Source organism: Conger conger, chromosome 6, assembly GCF_963514075.1.
Source record: "Conger conger chromosome 6, fConCon1.1, whole genome shotgun sequence".
Classification (NCBI taxonomy): Eukaryota; Metazoa; Chordata; class Actinopteri; order Anguilliformes; family Congridae; genus Conger; species Conger conger.
The window spans coordinates 20,134,801-20,140,800 of record NC_083765.1 but is presented as its reverse complement, the minus strand read 5'-3'; positions in this window follow the sequence as shown (position 1 = coordinate 20,140,800).

The following is a 6,000-nucleotide window of genomic DNA, read 5'->3' as shown; positions in this document are numbered from 1 at the left end:
CACATGTTATCTGTAATTATGAATGTTATCTGTATGTGAACCATGGAAGGATCTGGCTGCAACCCAACACATTAAACCTCACCTGCTCATGAGCTTTCTACCAGCGTTACAGTGACATATGGCGTCTGCTTACAGCACTAACCAAATGCATTTATATCAAAAGGCGGTGACAATTTACTATATGGAACACACATTATGTGCCAATTAACTTTTAATCTCCAAAAGTACAGATAATATGATGAAGGACCTTAAAATTCCTGCTGGTACGGTTATCTGAGCATAAAATATGCGAGGAAATGAATGTTCATAGCCATGCAGTCAGGAGGGGATTGTATTGGAGCAGCTGTTTCATTGTCCTGCAGTCTGTTTAACCGTGCAACAAAACATGACAATAGCACGGTGATGGAAAAAAACATCTCAGGATCCAGAAACAATAGGACAATTTGTGTTTCGTTTTTTTCAGCTTGAATGAAATAAATAAGGGAAAAAGGTACAGTACTGTGATTCGCAAAACATATAACCTACTGGCCAAAAACAATGTGTAATATGTCAGCATATGGCACCTTTGTGTTTGCCCGCAGGACTTTGTGTTTGCCCGCAGGGCATTGTGTTTGCCCACAGGGCTTTGTGTTTGTCCACAGGGCATTGTGTTTGCCCACAGGGCTTTGTATTTGCCCTCAGGGCTTTGTGTTTGCCCACAGGGCATTGTGTTTGCCTACAGGGCTTTGTGTTTGCCTACAGGGCATTGTGTTTGCCCACAGGGCTTTGTATTTGCCCTCAGGGCTTTGTATTTGCCCTCAGGGCTTTGTGTTTGCCCACAGGGCATTGTGTTTGCCTACAGGGCTTTGTGTTTGCCTACAGGGCTTTGTGTTTGTCCACAGGGCATTGTGTTTGCCCACAGGGCATTGTGTTTGCCTACAGGGCTTTGTGTTTGCCCTCAGGGCTTTATGTGCTGATCTGTGCAGCGAGTCTGGTGTACACAGTCAGCACCTGGAGAGGCTTTTGACTTTCAGGCACCAGCATTCTCCAAAAACTTTTTCATCTGCCACTTTAGCCTGGGCATAGGAGGCCTATCCTCATCTCACACCAAGTTGGGCACACACACACACACACACACACACACACAAATACACACACACAAACACAGACACTCTCTTTCTCTCTCTCTCACACACACACACACACACACATAGTCTAAATCCTCCTTATAAGCAGTCTGAGGTTTGTTTGCAAAGTGTTGAAAATGAAAGCGCTCTGACTGAGGGTAGATGACTTCAGTGCTCTTGAGTCAACATACTGCCAGGACAGTCAAATCCAGCTCTGGTGTTATTTTCTCCCAAGTAAAAACAATCAGTGCTCCTCATTCTGTCTTCACACCTGCCTCCCCGGTGGGAGGGTATAAAACCAGCAGTTCTCAGCCCTCGAGGACCGTGAATTTAGGAATAGGGACACATTATATGCTCTTAACCTTGAATCGCAATTACATGCAAGCATTTGACTGCCTTAAGAAAAAGGGAATACTTTATTCATGAGCTAAATTGAGGTCAAATGTGGATTTAACATTTCATAAAGTACATAAATGCACTGAACATACCAAAGGCACGTTTATCTTAAGTCAATCCACTGTAGAGGCAACATTCATTATTAACAACAGAACACCTTAATAATAATAACATATTTTGCATTAGCAGTCCCAGGCACATTATAGAAAAATAGCAGAACATGAATGTAACACAATCTTTCAAGTGCTGATCAGAAAGAAACCGATGTCATATCTAAAGTCATAAGCAGGATACCAGAGCTTCTGATTTATCAAATCAGTTTCTCTTACCTACAGTTTCTCCTAGCATCCCTCAATTATCCGCAAAGGCAGTGTAGCCGCCTTCTTTCTGCTGGGGTTTATTTACAGAAGCCGAACAGCATTGATCTGCAGCATGTGTTTCAACTAGCGCACTAAATCTGCAATACAAACAGTACAGACATGATGATGCTTCTCGCTATATTAACCCTCTGTGGGAGCAGCAGAGAGTACTGTCATGCACTCGGCTCACAAACATCACCAGCTGAATGTATATTTGATATGATCAGAGTGTTATGCAATTTGTACTAAGCTGCATTATAACTGTCATGACAGGCTTTTACATCATGCAAAGTATTACCAGCATTTTTGTGATCCTTTTGATAGATTTTTCAGAAATTTGGAAGCAGAAATATTGCGCTACGTCTGCCCCAGGATATGCAGCTGTTTCCCACGAGACAGGGATTCAAACCAAATTCGGCCTTAAATGAAATCAAGAATGCATTTATTTATTTGTGAGTTCACAAACACTGAATCATAACTCCTGAATTTGTGAAGAAACACATACAGACACACACACTACTAACACTTCTGTTCACTTGTAAGTGAAAGCTGAGCACAGATGTTGATTGAATGCTTGTCGCAGTGAAGGGTGAATGCTGATTGTGTACTGGGCCTAGTTGGCATGCTACAGGCCCCGCGGTACTAAAGGCACACCGGAGAAAAGGCATATCTCTCCCTGACAAAAAAACCTTACCCTGAGGGTGCCTGGCGTGTTACCGTGATGATAAGTACCATGGAAACGTGTCTGGATATAACCTGTTCTTTCAGCAGCAGCATGACGTGCATGTTTTCCTCACAGACCCAGATTGTCAAGTTGATTTTGGCCTTCATTTGTGAATGAATACATTAATATTTCCCTTACACTGTGAGTCAGAGCAAAGGATAAATCTTTTTTTAGGTTTAGCGATAGCCAGGTTGTAGCTTATTATATGGGCCACCCAGGCCTTTTCCCATCAGCCTCAGCGCAGCAGGGGCGGTGTTAATGAGAGTTTCAGCCACCATGATTGGTGGGCTGTATGAAAAGGGAAATATTGGTTTATCTTCATTATTTTTGGATCATGATTTCCTCTCCCAGGACTTATTTTTCCAAACAACCACAAGTCACAAAATGTGTAGCTTTTCAATTAATATGAACGTGTGCAGTTTTGCTGCCCATATTATTATTATCATGATGAGGATGATGATGATTATGATGATGATGGTGATGATGATAGTTATTATCATTGTTGTTGTAGTTGGTGTATGATCTCTTGCATGATAAGATCTTCACAACTCAACAGGTTAACAATGTGGCCTCCTTGACCTGGTTATTTCCTGATTCCCCCTTTGCTATGTGTTTTGTTCCGTGTTCTGTTTTATGTTTTGAGTTTGCCCTGTTCCTCACTACACCCCCCGCACCTGATGTGATCCCTGTTCCTGTTACCTGCCCGCTCCTGTTCCTGTTACCTACCCGCTCCTGTTCCTGTTACATAACGCTCCTGTTCCTGTTACCTACCCGCTCCTGTTCCTGTTACCTACCCGCTCCTGTTCCTGTTACATAACGCTCCTGTTCCTGTTACCTACCCGCTCCTGTTCCTGTTACCTGCCCGCTCCTGTTCCTGTTACCTAACGCTCCTGTTACCTTCCTGCTTCGCGGCCCACTCCGTTGACCTATTCATGTTCCTCTGAGCCCCATCTCCATCCGTGCCTTCCCTCTCGGATTGATCTTCCAATTACAATCCCCGTCTGTGTTTGACTTCGCCTCATCTACTTTCCATTGCCCTGTCTGCCCGGATTCTGACCCTCGGCTGCCCCTTTACTACGAACTGCTTATCCCTGTTTTCTGGCTTCTGAACCTGGACTGTCTGACCTGATTAATAAAGATCCCTTTCTCTCAGTTCTGAGCTGGCGTGTGGTTTCAGTTCTGTTCTGTGACAGCTCTCTCATCTCTCTCTTTGCCAGGCTATAGAGATCACGGTGCTAAATCTATTTGTGTTTGTGATTTGCTTTTATATATCCTTTCTCTGTGCAGTATTGTTCAGGTTGATTGATTGTGTGGGAATGTCTATTGGATTTGGGATTTGTGCGTAATTGTTTTACTCTGGTCTCGATTAGTTTAACATACCTGTCTGTGCATCAAATGAATGTGTGTTTCCCAAAGGGATCATCATTATTTAATCAATCTGATTTTAATTCCATTTTATTCAATTTAATTGTATTTGTATAATGCTTTTTTTATAGATAAACCCGCCGGTGGGGAGAAATCTCGCTTTAAACTCGTTTGGTGGAAGGTGAACCGATCTGCTCTCATTTCCTCTTAAATTACAGACTGTGGCAGTAGCACTGGACTCAACTAGGCCTTCTTATTAATTTTAGTGTAAAGTATAATGTGCATTCTTTATGACATGGGAGCACGGGAAACCTTTCCAGGTAGGCTGCGCTGCAGGTGGGAACAGTTTCATGTGTCACTTCCCTGGGGAGATGGGAGATGGTGTTCTGAAGTGCAGAAATCAGAACTACATGGCCAATATGAGGATGTTGAAGAGTAAACCTTCTCTCTGTGGATGCTGTGTAACTAGATCAGGGGTGCACAACTCCGTTCCGTACTGGTTTTTGTTCCAACCAATTGCCTTGTTTTTATTTTGCTGACAGCTCTATGAATTACCCTGGTCCAAGCCTGTACGTGAGCAAAATCATGTGAATACACTTACAGCCGGCAGCTGTAGCCGGTACTCAGACACATGTCAGATAAGATATGATTGAGTCACTTCAATAATTAAGACCGGAAGTTGGCACAAAATCTTGAAATGGATCGGCACCCCTGAGCTCGCTTCATCTGCAGGGATTCATGAGAGGCCATTACTTCCCCAGACAGTTTCTATTCATAACATAGCATAGCATAGTATGACATAGCATATCATGACATAATATAACATACCATAACATAATGTAGCATAGCATAACATAACATAATAATAGTGAGAACAGGCCATTCAACCCAGTAATGCTCGCCTTTTCCTACCACCAGTGTATCTATTGCTTAGTTTGCCTAAAAGTTAAATAGTATCTAGCACTGTATCAAGCCTGGTCTTGAAACCCCCCCAGTGAATTCAGCACATTTTTGTTTGAGTATTTGCTAAAAGTTAGATAATGGCAATACATAATTAAATGAATTAATAAATAAATACTCGGTGGAAAGCTAAAGGAAACACACCATAGGCCTTAGATTGAAGCAGCACCTGATCCCTCTTCACCCACTAATAAAACTATTAATAAAAACAACCGTCCGACTTAAGCCAGTCCCTCTGAGTGCTTTTCCTTAAGTGAAATTTCATGTAGGATCTTTTTTCATCTTGAACACGGAGCATTAGCCTGTTTGATGGAGGTGGACAAAACTGTAAAACTGCGGCCAGGAAATCACTTGAAATCACAGGTTTGCTAATCATAGTCCAGTTCCTGGAATGGGCATCGCTCTTGTACCCCGGAGATATAAGTTACTTCAAAGTACTGTAGCTGAAACACCGCAGTATATACCCAGCTGTCTGAACAGATAATACAATATGCAAAACCTGAAGCATACAGTAAGCTCTGCGAGTTACTTGAGGAAGGGTGTTCAATATAGGAAGTAAATAATGAAACATGCCATTTCTGTAGGACTGTGGTGTGGGAGATATTTTTACTGGCCGTGTATACCGAGTATAAATAATGAACAGCAGTGAACCATTTACTATTTGCACTTACGTTCAGTCTAAACAAATCCCAGGCCTGTCACTTAATGAAGTGCCTCCCAACCCCCTCGCCATACACACACACACACATACACACACTCACACACACAGGTACACACACATACAGTCACACACAGACGGACGCATGCACATATATGTATTCACACACACACACACACACACACACACACACACACACTCTCTCAACACTCCCTCCCACTCCAGGAACCCTTGACTTAATTAAATTAATGATAAAGGAATTTGGCACCTCATCCTGCATTGTCTCACATCTTAATTCAATTTATGTGTCATTAGCACTGAATAAACAATGTGAGAAATGTCTTCCACACACACACACACATTCACACACACACAAACACACACACACACACACACATGCACATGCATACATACACATGCAAACACACATGC